This window comes from Triticum dicoccoides, chromosome 4B (genome assembly GCF_002162155.2).
Source record: "Triticum dicoccoides isolate Atlit2015 ecotype Zavitan chromosome 4B, WEW_v2.0, whole genome shotgun sequence".
Lineage (NCBI taxonomy): Eukaryota > Viridiplantae > Streptophyta > Magnoliopsida > Poales > Poaceae > Triticum > Triticum dicoccoides.
Window position 1 is genome coordinate 125,337,830 of NC_041387.1, and position 12,736 is coordinate 125,350,565.

A 12,736-nucleotide genomic window follows, 5' to 3' on the forward strand; every position below is an offset into this window, starting at 1 on the left:
TATGAGATGTTCGAAGAGCTGAAACTAGTTTTTTAAGCTCATGCCCGGGTCGAGAGATATGATGTCTCTGACAAGTTCTACAGTTGTAAGATGGAGGAAAATAGTTCTGTCAGTGAGCACATCCTAAAGTTGTCTAGGTTGCACAACCGTATGACCCAGCTGAACATTAACCTCCCAGATGAGGCGGTCATTGACAGAATCCTCCAGTCGCTACCACCAAGCTACAAGAGCTTTGTGATGAACTACAACATGCAGGGGATGGTGAAGACCATTCCTGAAGTGTTCTCAATGCTGAAGTCAGCAGAGGCTGAAATCAAGAAAGAACATCAAGTGTTGATGGTCAATAAGACCACTAAGTTCAAGAAGGGCAAGGGCAAGAAGAACTTCAAGAAGGACGGCAAGGATGTTGCCGCGCCCGGTAAGCCAGTTACCGGGAAGAAGTCAAAGAATGGACCCAAGCCTGAGACTGAGTGCTTTTATTGCAAGGGGAAGGGTCACTGGAAGCGGAACTGCCCCAAATACTTAGCGGATAAGAAGGCCGGCAACACCAAAGGTATATTTGATATACATGTAATTGATGTGTACCTTACCAGTACTCGTAGTAACTCCTGGGTATTTGATACCGGTGCCGTTGCTCATATTTGTAACTCACAGCAGGAGCTGCGGAATAAACGGAGACTGGCGAAGGACGAGGTGACGATGCGCGTCGGGAATGGTTCCAGAGTCGATGTGATCGCCGTCGGCACGCTGCCTCTACATTTACCCATGGGATTAGTTTTGAACCTTAATAATTGTTATTTAGTGCCAAGTTTGAGCATGAACATTGTATCTGGATCTCGTTTAATACGAGATGGCTACTCATTTAAGTCTGAGAATAATGGTTGTTCGATTTATATGAGAGATATGTTTTATGGTCATGCTCCGATGGTCAATGGTTTATTCTTAATGAATCTCGAGCGTAATATTACACATGTTCATAGTGTGGATGCCAAAAGATGTAAAGTTGATAACGATAGTCCCACATACTTGTGGCACTGCCGCCTTGGTCACATTGGTGTCAAGCGCATGAAGAAGCTCCATGCTGATGGACTTTTAGAGTCTCTTGATTATGAATCGTTTGACACATGCGAACCATGCCTCATGGGCAAAATGACCAAGACTCCGTTCTCCGGAACAATGGAGCGAGCAACCAACTTGTTGGAAATCATACATACCGATGTGTGCGGTCCAATGAGCGTTGAGGCTCGCGGAGGATATCGTTATGTTCTCACTCTCACTGATGACTTGAGTAGATATGGGTATGTCTACTTAATGAAACACAAGTCTGAGACCTTCGAAAAGTTCAAGGAATTTCAGAATGAGGTAGAGAATCAACGTGACCGAAAGATAAAGTTCCTACGATCAGATCGTGGAGGAGAATACTTAAGTCACGAATTTGGTACACACTTAAAGAAATGTGGAATCGTTTCACAACTCACGCCGCCTGGAACACCTCAGCGAAACGGTGTGTCCGAACGTCGTAATCGCACTCTATTGGATATGGTGCGGTCTATGATGTCTCTTACCGATTTACCGCTATCATTTTGGGGATACGCTCTAGAGACAGCTACATTCACTTTAAATAGGGCACCGTCTAAATCCGTTGAGACGACACCGTATGAATTATGGTTTGGGAAGAAACCTAAGCTGTCGTTTCTAAAAGTTTGGGGATGCGATGCTTATGTCAAGAAACTTCAACCTGAAAAGCTCGAACCCAAGTCGGAAAAATGCGTCTTCATAGGGTACCCTAAGGAAACTGTCGGGTATACCTTCTACTTAAGATCTGAGGGCAAGATCTTTGTTGCCAAGAACAGATGCTTTCTGGAAAAAGAGTTTCTCTCGAAAGAAGTAAGTGGGAGGAAAGTAGAACTTGATGAAGTACTACCTCTCGAACGGGAAAGTGGTGCAGCTCAGGAAAATGTTCCTGTGATGCCCACACCAACCGAAGAGGAAAACAATGATGATGATCAAGGTACTTTGGATCAAGTTGCTACTGAACTTCGTAGGTCCACAAGGACACGTTCCGCACCAGAGTGGTACGGCAACCCTGTCCTGGAAATCATGTTGTTAGACAACGGTGAACCTTCGAACTATGAAGAAGCGATGGCGGGCCCAAATTCCAACAAATGGCTTGAAGCCATGAAATCCGAGATAGAATCCATGTATGAAAACAAAGTATGGACTTTGACAGACTTGCCCGATGATCGGCGAGCGATAGAAAACAAATGGATTTTTTAAGAAGAAGACGGACGCGGATGGTAATGTTACCATCTATAAAGCTCGACTTGTCGCTAAGGGTTATCGACAAGTTCAAGGGATTGACTACGACGAGACATTCTCTCCCGTAGCGAAGCTGAAGTCCGTCCGAATCATGTTAGCAATTGCCGCATACTATGATTATGAGATATGGCAGATGGACGTCAAAACGGCATTCCTTAACGGACATCTTAAGGAAGAGTTGTATATGATGCAGCCGGAAGGTTTTGTCGATCCTAAGAACGCTAACAAAGTATGCAAGCTCCAGCGTTCCATTTATGGGCTGGTGCAAGCATCTCGGAGTTGGAACATTCGCTTTGATGAGATGATCAAAGCGTTTGGGTTTATGCAGACTTATGGAGAAGCCTGCATTTACAAGAAAGTGAGTGGGAGCTCTGTAGCATTTCTCATATTATATGTAGATGACATACTCTTGATGGGAAATGATATAAAACTTCTGGACAGCATTAAGGCCTACTTGAATAAGTGTTTTTCAATGAAGGACCTTGGAGAAGCTGCTTATATATTAGGCATCAAGATCTATAGAGATAGATCAAGACGCCTCATAGGTCTTTCACAAAGCACATACCTTGATAAGATTTTGAAAAGGTTCAAAATGGATCAGTCCAAGAAAGGGTTCTTGCCTATGTTACAAGGTGTGAGATTGAGCTCGGCTCAGTCACCGACCACGGCAAAAGATAAAGAAGAGATGAGTGTCATCCCCTATGCTTCAGCCATAGGATCTATTATGTATGCCATGCTGTGTACCAGACCTGATGTAAACCTTGCCGTAAGTTTGGTAGCAAGATACCAAAGTAATCCCGGCAAGGAACACTGGACAACGGTCAAGAATATCCTGAAGTACCTGAAAAGGACAAAGGACATGTTTCTCGTTTATGGAGGAGACGAAGAGCTCGTCGTAAAGGGTTACGTCGACGCTAGCTTCGACTCAGATCTGGATGACTCTAAGTCACAAACCGGATACGTGTATATGTTGAATGGTGGAGCAGTAAGCTGGTGCAGCTGCAAGCAGAGCGTCGTGGCGGGATCTACGTTTGAAGCGGAGTACATGGTAGCCTCAGAGGCAGCGCATGAAGCGATTTGGGTGAAGGAGTTCATCACCGACGTAGGAGTCATGCCCAATGCGTTAGGGCCAATCAAACTCTTCTGTGACAACACTGGAGCTATTGCCCTTGCCAAGGAGCCCAGGTTTCACAAGAAGACCAGGCACATCAAGCGTCGTTTCAACTCCATCCGTGAAAATGTTCAAGATGGAGACATAGAAATTTGCAAAGTACATACGGATCTGAATGTCGCAGATCCGTTGACTAAACCTCTCTCGCGAGCAAAACATGATCAACACCAGAACTCTATGGGTGTTCGATTCATCACAATGTAACTAGATTGGTGACTCTAGTGCAAGTGGGAGACTGTTGGAAATATGCCCTAGAAGCAATAATAAAAGTATTATTATATTTCATTGTTCATGATAATTGTCTTTTATTCATGATATAACTGTATTATCCGGAAATCGTAATACACGTGTGAATACATAGACCACAATATGTCCCTAGTGAGCCTCTAGTTGACTAGCTCGTTGTGATCAACAGATAGTCATGGTTTCCTGGCTATGGACATTGGATGTCGTTGATAACGGGATCACATCATTAGGAGAATGATGTGATGGACAAGACCCAATCCTAAGCATAGCACAAAGATCGTGTAGTTCGTTTGCTAGAGCTTTGCCAATGTCAAGTATCTCTTCCTTCGACCATGAGATCGTGTAACTCCTGGATACCGTAGGAGTGCTTTGGGTGTATCAAACGTCACAACGTAACTGGGTGACTATAAAGGTGCACTACAGGTATCTCCGAAAGTGTCTATTGGGTTGACACGGATCGAGACTGGGATTTGTCACTCCGTATGACGGAGAGGTATCTCTGGGCCCACTCGGTAATACATCATCATAATGAGCTCAAGGTGACCAAGGTGTTGGCCACGGGATCATGCATTACGGTACGAGTAAAGTGACTTGCCAGTAACGAGACTGAACAAGGTATTGGGATACCGACGATCGAGTCTCGGGCAAGTAACGTATCGATTGACAAAGGGAATTGTATACAGGGTTTGTTCAAATCCTCGACATCGTGGTTCAACCGATGAAATCATCAAGGAGCATGTGGGAGCCAACATGGGTATCCAGATCCCGCTGTTGGTTATTGCCCGAGAGTCGTCTCGGTCATGTCTGCGTGTCTCCCAAATCGTAGGGTCTACACACTTAAGGTTCGGTGACGCTAGGGTTGTATGAATATGAGTATGCAGCATACCGAATGTTGTTCGGAGTCCCGGATGAGATCCCGGACGTCACGAGGAGTTTCGGAATGGTCCGGAGGTAAATAATAATATATAGGAAGTGGTATTTCGGCCATCGGGAAAGTTTCGGGGTCACCCGGTAATGTACCGGGACCACCGGAAGGGTCCCGGGGGTCCACCGGGTGGGGCCACCCATCCCGGAGGGCCCCATGGGCTGACATGGGAGGGGAGCCAGCCCATAGTGGGCTGGTGCGCCCCCCTAGGCCCACCCCCTGCGCCTAGGGTTGAAACCCTAGGGTGGGGGGCGCACCACATGCCTTGGGGGGCACTCCTCCCCCCCTTGGCCGCCGCCCCCTTGGGAGATCCAATCTCCCAGGGCCGGTGCCCCCCCTGGGGGCCTATATAAAGGACGGCAGGGGGAGGGAAGCCGCACCCTTGTGCTTGGCGCCTCCCTCCCCCTGCTACACCTCGTCCTCCTCCCATAATCGCTTGGCGAAGCCCTGCTGGAGTTCTGCTGCATCCACCACCATGCCGTCGTGCTGCTGGATCATCATCAACCTCTCCTTCCCCCTTGCTGGATCAAGTAGGAGGAGACGTCTCCCATCCCGTACGTGTGTTGAACGCGGAGGTGCTGTCCGTTCAGCACTTGGACATCGGTGATCTGAATCACGTCGAGTACGACTCCATCATCACCATCCCCTTGCAAGCTTCCGCACGTGATCGACAAGTGGTATGTAGATGCAAACTCACTCCCTTTACTCGTATCTTAGATGAACTCATAGATGGATCTTGGTGAAACCGTAGGAAAAATTTTAATTTTCTGCAACGTTCCCCAACAGGATGTCCATCCAACGGCCGACGTGCTTCTTCAATCTCTAATATTCCTGCTCCAGCCGCCTAAACTAGCGCCGGCGGGACTGCCTGCTCCCTCCTCTTGTGGCCCGCTGTGATGCCGCGCAGGCTTCCCCGGCCCACCCTACTCCCTCCGCTGGCCTGGCCGCACGCAATCAACTGCCTCCTTATTACGCAAAAAAAAATGATTCCTCCCACTGACATCTAGGGCGCAGCGGTTGGGAGGCTGACCTGTGGGCCTACTATGTTGACGCGTACACAGGGCTTGTCAACTTAGTCAACAAACGATTCTAGCAGCAGTAACCATTGGATTTGAATCGAACGGTCCTGTTGCTTCTTCAATCGCTACTCTTCTTGCACCAGCCGCCCAAACCAGCGCCGGCGAGACCGCCTGCTCCTGCCTCCAGTGGCCGGCTGTGCTGCCGTTGAGGCCTCATCGCCACCTACTACTCCCACCGCTAGCCAGGCCCTGCGGCGACGGCAGCCTCACACCGCAGTCGAACCAGTGAACCCTCGTACTCCTCTCCACGTGGGCATCCACTGCCGCGTCTTCCCCGGCTCCGCATCGTCCCCTTCCTAGGCCTCGCCGTCATCCACCACCTTGGTGCTATCGGCGCGGCGTGGTCAATGTGGTCAATGACATTCCATCGGAAGAGTACTGTACGTGGAGAGGCTGACAGCTGGGTCCACGGCCATAGCCCATTTTTTTTGTGATTTGCTAAGTAAGTCGCTTTGTCAGGCCTGTTGGGCTGCAGGTCTTTCAAGACGAGGAGAGCTTTCATTCGGCTGGCCGAAAAAATGGCCTATCAGTAATGAGAAATGGGTTGTACATTTTTAAAACACATCAAACCGGCAATTAGTTTCAAATTTCTTTTTTTCATTTCGAGATTTTAAATTACATTAATTTTTATGCATGGGGAATTTGTTGGATTTTATATTGATATACATTTATTTTTAAAATCAGTTTGAATGTGAGTCGAAATTTCGATATTAAAAACAGTTCGGACCGCACCGAAATATGCAAAATTTCGTATAATTTTTTAACCGTGGCCACAATATGGGCTGTAATGCTAACAAAAAGAATATGGGCTCCAAAAAAACCTTAAGAATTAGCAAATGGTTTGTAAATTATTAGAAATAATGGCAGATGGGTTGTATGCTATTTTCCACAGATTTGAGGCTTTCCTAAAAAAAGGTTAACGCACAAGCAGTGACTGTTGGATGTCCATCCAACTGCCGTCGTGCTTCTTTAATCTCTGCTCTTCCTGCTCCGGCCGCTCAAACAAGCGCCGGCGGGACTGCCTGCTCCCTCCTCCCCACGGCCGGCTGTGCTGCCGTGCAGGCCTCACCGCCCCACGTACTCCCATCGCTGGCCTAGCCATCCCTCTACTCAACCACACCTGTTGTTATTCTCCAGCGACGGCAGACGAAACAGTAAACCCTCGTATAGTCGTACTCCCCTCTGCGTGGGAAACAACTGCCGAGTCTTTCCTGCCTCCGTGTCGTTCCCTTCCTAGGCCTCGCCGTTGTCCACCGCCCTGGTGCTCTCGGCGTGGCCTGGTCAACGTGGTCAACGACCGACATGCATCTGAAGTGGACTATACGTGAAGAGGCCGACAGCTGGGTTCACGGCTGCACGCAAGGAAATGCCTCCTTATTACGCGCAAAATAATGATTCCTCCATCTGACATCAGGGACCCAACGAAAGGGCCTATGTATTTCGTGAAAAAAAACGTTACCACCGCTGACAGTTTGGACCCACCAGCTATATCTTCGCACGCAAGGAAGTGCCTCCTTATTAAGCACAAAAAAAATGAATACTCCCCCTGTTAGCTGGGACCCAGTATAGTGGCAGGCTGACTTGTGGGCCTACTAAGTTGACGGGGAAGGAGGGCTTTGTCAACTTAGTCAATATGCACGATTCTAGCTCCAGTGACCGTACGATGTCCATCCAATGGCCGTAGTGCTTCTTCAACCTCTGGTCTTCTTGCTCCAGCCGCCCAAACCAGCGCCGGTCGTGCCTCGTGCTCCTGCCTCCCGTGGCCGGCTGCGATGCGGCGGAGGCCTCACTGCCCTACTACTCCCACCGCTGGCCAGGCCATCCCTCTACTCACCCACACCCCCTGTTATTCTGCGGTGACGGCAGCCTCACACCGCAGCGAACCAGTGAACCCTCGTACTCCTCTACACGTGGGCATCCACTGCCGCGTCTTCCCCGGCTCCGCGTCGTCCCATTCCTAGGCCTCGCCGTCGTCCAACGCCCTGGTGCTCTCGGCGTGGTCAACATGGTCAAGGAACGGCTTCCATCGGACGTGGACTGTACGTGGAGAGGCTGACAGCTAGGTCCACAGCCGCAGCAAGGAAGTGCCTCCTTATTACGCACAAAATAATTATTCCTCCACCTGACAGCGGGGACCAACCGGACGGGCCACCATATTTCACGAAAAAAACGTTTCCCCCTGACTGTTGGGACCCACTAGCTACATCTTCGCACGCAAGGAAGTGCATCTAGGCACAAAAAAACGATTCGCCCCCCTGACTGCTGGGACCCACCAGCTACATCTTCGCAGGCAAGGAAGTGCCTGACAGTCAGGACCCACCTGGTCGAAGCGTACGTAGCATTGTCATTCTGGTCGCGAACGTGTACATACATACTGGTGGATGTGGAGGCGCGCACGTATCGTAGTAGAGGCGCGCACGTAGCATGTACACGTACGTTCAACGGCCAGGGTGCAAGAAAGAAAATACGGCCACGTACGTACATACGGGCGGGTCTCGAATGCCTACTCGCGCATATGTACGACCAGGGCTCGTGTACATGGCTGGGTCGGAACGGAGAAACTGCGTCGTCGTCGTGTTCATGGGGAGGCAACGGAATGCGTCGTGTTCATCGGGAGGCAACGGAACGCGTGGGAGCCAACTGGCTTGGACGGAACAGGCGATGGAAACGAGGCCTGGCATACCGCAAAACGGAGGAAACGGCCTTGTGTTCGACCGGCCACGTTCGAAACGGGATCCTGTTCATCGGGAGGGGTCTGGCGTACCGCAAAACGGAGGAAACGGACCTCCTACGGTTGAAACAAGGGTCCTGTTGGTCGAGAGGGGTGTGGCGTACCGCAAAACGGACGAAACGGACTTGTGTTGGAGCGCTACGGTCGAAACGGGGGTCATGTTCATCGGGAGGGGTGTGGCGTACCGCAAAACGGGACTCCACGGGATACTGTTCATCTCCATCGTCGACCTCCTCCAGCCTCCACGGGCTACCGTCGACCTCCTCCAGCCTCCACGGGATCCTGTTCATCCAGCCTCCACCGCGCGCTACTCCACCGACTACTGTTCAACCACCCCTCCACGGGCACCCCTCCATCGTCTACTGTTCATCCAGCCCTTCACGGGGTTCTGTTCATCCAGCCCCAACCGGCTCGCCACAGGGTCCTGTTCATCCACCCCCATCACTCACTATTCATCCACCCCCCCTCCCCCCGCAACGCTCACTGTTCATCCAGAGGCAGCATCGATCGGCTTCAGTTAGCAGCAGTAGCGAAGGAATCGCTCGATCGGGTTCAGTTAACAGCCATCGATCGATCGCTCGGGTTCAGTAATGTGTAGCCTGCAGTGCAATCGCTCGGGTTCAGTTAGAGCCCAACGCCTCGTTCGGGTTCAGTTAGAGCCAACGCCTCGCACACACGCGCGTATGTGTACGAGAGAAATGCGCATCGCTCGGCCCCCGACCACCCACTGTAATCGGAACTCACCGAAATTTTCCTCGCCCTCTCTTCTACCACGGTTTTTTCCGTCATGGACGGCCCAAAGAATGTCATGCAGCTGCGTCTCCGGCCTGCCCAGGACGAAAAGCCCATTTTCTGTCATGATTTTTTGTCATAAAAGTAGGAGCCCACCACATCTATGATGATATCGGGTTTTGTCACAATTATCGTCATAGAAGTGTCATAAGTATGACAGGAAAAAGTTTCGTTCGGCCCAAAATGTCACGGATGTGTCTTTTTTTTGTAGTGAACGGAGATTAGCATCCACAAGGGTGTGAACTTCGGGATACATCATCGTCTCCGCGTGCCTCGGTTATCTCTTACCCAAGCCCTTTACTTATGCACTTTACTTTGTGATAGCCATATTGTTTCTAGTCATATATCTTGCTATCACCTAGTAGTTTATCTTGCTTTTAGCATAAGTTGTTGGTGCACATAGGTGAGCCTAGTTGTTGTATAGGTTTCGTTCAAGCCTAAACCGTAATTATTTTAAATCTCCTATTCACCCCCCCCCTCTAGGCGACATCTAGGATCTTTCAATCCTGTCATACTAAGACTCAGTAGATCATGATTGCCTTAGGCTTGTGACCCTGTAGGTTTGGCGACTCACAGACGTGAACGAAAATGTTCGTTCAATGATCGACAGCGGGACCGTGGACGTCCATATTGGTCCCTGTGAGTACATGAATGATACGCGAGTGAACCTTTGGTTATAATGTGATGTTCCCTTTGCTTTGCGATACTTCACAAAACCCGCGATGTATCGGTATCCTCCTAAGTCTTCACTATGCTCACTATATAAAAATTTTGTTACTGGTTTTCTTCTTCTTTCTCGTTGTTGTGTTCCAGTATGCCTGTGAGGAATCACCTATGACTGGCCAGACGATGATTGATGTCGTCCCACCGAATGGGCTCTTAGAATATCTCTCCATCGTCGGGGGATCAAATCCCACTCTCGAGCTATCCGACCACTTTTTAAACTTTTCGATGAACCTGCAAGTTGTCGTTATGATCACCGTGTTACAGGTGACGTTTGAGTAACCCCACAGCCCACCGTACGATAAGAAGTTACCACGATACTCTCATGGTCTAAGGAGCAAGATCACACGTTAACACTTTGTGTTATTACAATTGAATATAGACGATATTAATCCAATTCACAACAAACAAGTTTGGGTCGATTAAATATGATCGCTCTTCCAACATCATAATCTCAATGTTGTTTTAGGACTATGTTACACTTAAATATATCCTAAGATCCAGAAAACATGATCATCAACAAAACTTGTGCTAGTCACAGAGGCAAGACTAGGAACCTTCTATTTAACCATTTATCATTCCACACGTGCACATGCATTTTCTGCTGAATCACATATTCTAGGATCATAGCAGTTATAGCATAGAATATAAACTCTTTAACTCTGAATATGGAAATATAATAATACAAATATTATTGCCTCTAGGGCATATTTCCAACAATATTTCCCCCTCTTGTCTCTTCTCTTGTCAATGTTCTAAAATATAATTAGATATTTCCACATGACCATTTGCGAAAGCAAGTTTTTTTGTATTGAAACATAGTATGTTTTTCTTGTCGTCCGATTTGGGTCCAACGGTTGATCTTCTAGAAACCTTGGCCTCGTCACAACTATCTTCATTCTTGTCTCCAACGGTCCTCCTCCTACCCACCTACGATGCTATCGTGTTGCATCTTTGTCATATCCATTCCCAACCACCACCAACACCAGTCATGTCACTACACCTGGCCAACTCTTTAATCCCAGAATTCTCTAACTAGTGGTGCCCCCTCCCAACCTAAACCCTCACATCATGGTTCGTATGCCTTCTTCCTTGTCTTAGGTACTCCTCGTCTCCATCTCCGCCCTTTTGCCTCAATGATTAAAAAATCGATTGTGCTTTATAGAAATCTCAGTCATTTGAGCTTAGCAAACACATATCTTCCAAACGGAAATAAACAAAGAATTAGCCGCACACACATGCATAGAGAAAACTAGTAATAAATAAATAAATAAAATCTGACGATACACACACAATGCAGCATCACAACATGAGAAGGAAGAATCATCTTTACACAAAATATGGTTCCTTCTCTTTCTGTTTCCTTTGTAGAACTATACACTTTGGGTTGTAGAATGTTTTTAGGAACTGTAGGGGATTTGAATCCTAAGGACTTTTTTTCTACAAAAGCCCTATGGATCGTAGGATTGGGGTTGCCAAATTCCTACGGAATCCATTTCTATGCCTCACATCTATCTATCTATCTATCTATAAATATATTATGCTCCTGATTTTTAAGCCCTCATAATCAATTGAGGTCTTTAATTTGAGATTGGGTCATCCAATTTTGACCGTGTCAACAATTTCTGAAGAAGCACTCTTATTAAATTCTTATAATTCACTATGCTCTAATTTTTAAGCCCTCACAATCAATTGATGTCTTTAATTTAAAATTGGGTCGCCCCATTTTGACCTGCTCAACAATTTTTTAAGGAGCTCGATTATTAAATTGTTTTAATTTCACTATGCTCCCTAATTTTAAGGTCACACAATCAATTGCGGTCTTGAATTTAAAATTGGATCACTCAATTTTGACCAGGTCAACAATTTCTCAAAGAGCTCACTAATTAAATTTTGTTAATTTACTATATTTCCTAGTTTTGAAGCTCTCTCACTCGATCGAGGTATTCAATTTTGGATTTGGTTCATGATTTTGACTAGGTCAATGACTCGACAACAATCAGCCTATAAAAACCTATCAACCCCGTGCACCCTCTCACCATCTAGAAAAAAGTGCGAACATGTGATACTATAGCAACAATATAATACGTGGAGCCACCGACACAGAATTTTTTCACACATAAGTATGGATTGATTGGCAGATAACAGCGAATCACACTACGGAAGGCCCACCATAGCATCGATTATAAATAAAAAGAAGACACACTCCATCATCTCCCCCCACTTGCCAAATCATATATCCCTCAGCTCTAAAATGTAAATGTAAGGTGTATTAGTTTTTTGAAAAGTCAAATTTCTTTAACTTTGACCAAGTTTAGAGCCAAAAATATCAACATCTACAATACTAAATAAATGAAATATGAAAATTCATTTCATGATGAATTTAATAATATCAATTTGATATTTCTCTACAAATTTAGTCAAACTTAAGACTTTTCAAAGCTAATAGACTTTATATTTTAAAATATAGGGGGTAAAAAATTTATAAAAATCCAACAACACAACGGTGCAGCAAAGAGCGCCCAACCCTTCTAGTTTCATAGAAATTCCAACATGAGTTGAAACCTGAAGGAAGTTCACAACCCTCTAAAATTCTTTGGTCTTTTTCTGTGCACCATCCAAAGGCACTTGTTGTAATGTGTTTGAAATTCTGTAGGATTCTATGGCACGTAATGTTTCATTCATGTGTTTTTTTTTCTATTCCTATGTTTTCATACTTCTGCAATTCAATATGGCCCTTGAATGGAACT